Genomic DNA, 1,131 nt, shown 5'->3' on the forward strand with positions numbered 1-1,131 from the left:
CCGGCCCCCCCCCCCCCCCAGCAGGGGAGATGAGACGGGCAGCTCGCCCCAATTCAGCCCCACAGTGTGTGGGGAGGGAGGCTGGGGCCGCTTCTCTCCAAAACATCTCCTCTTGATGGGCTTTATTTACCCTCCTCTTGTCCCAAAGCAGCCCACACCCCCTTTCCCTCTCTCTCAGCATCTCCAACAATTTATTTGGTCTCATTAAATTTAATTAAGAACGGAGTAGGTGTTCCATATTTAATAAAAAAAAAAAAAAAAAGGAAAAAAAAAATAGAGCAGGGGCATAATAACCTCCAAGAGGACTAAAATAAAGAATTGCTATTCAGATGCGGGCAGCCACAGTGCAATTTTTTATTACTCTCTTTTTTTTTTTTTTTTTTTTCTTCCCCAACCATGTAAATAATTAGAATACTCATAAGTATTTATAAAACCTAGGCACTTCTTTTTTTTTTTTTTTTTTTTTTTCAGTGTCTTTTTAAGAGCATCTAAGCACACACACATAAAAAGCTAGAAGGCATGCATTCCGGAGTTATTCCTATGCATATCCCTGCAATAATTTTCCGCTTTCCTTCGATAAAATTGCCAAATAATAATGAATCATTTCATAAATAATGGGTTTAGAAGCTTATCAGGGCAGGCGGGCCACTGCTGGGGTTTTATCTCTCTCGGCCACATTGCAGTAGTGTTCCGCTCTCCATACTAAATAGGAAACTGGACGTGATGTGGAATTAGAGCCTCCCCAGCTGAAGCCACCCAACACTTACTACAAATATAGCCGCCATGCGTAGGCCACAAAATGGCTCCACTCACTTTTCCCAATGAAAAGCAAATGGTGAGTAGAGAGGAATCCGGCCCCGTCAGTGGGCTTGGGGTTTTTGGGGGGGGGTCCGGGAGGCAGCCAGGTGTGCTTAGGTTGGGGGGCTTCTGCCCCATGGAAGAGACAGGGGAAAAAATAACCCGACCAAGGCTTTTCCGCGGTTGGGTTTTAATATATATATTTTTTTTTCCTTCTTCTTCTTCTTTGATGCGGGGTGGGGGAGGAAGAGAAAGCGCTTTCCCCTTTGAAAATGTGGGGTGCGCTTCCACCCCCCTCCACCCCCCACCCCACTTTCTCCGGGACCCCCGGGG

The sequence above is a fragment of the Calidris pugnax genome, unplaced genomic scaffold, assembly GCF_001431845.1.
Source record: "Calidris pugnax isolate Ruff unplaced genomic scaffold, ASM143184v1 scaffold18, whole genome shotgun sequence".
Lineage (NCBI taxonomy): Eukaryota > Metazoa > Chordata > Aves > Charadriiformes > Scolopacidae > Calidris > Calidris pugnax.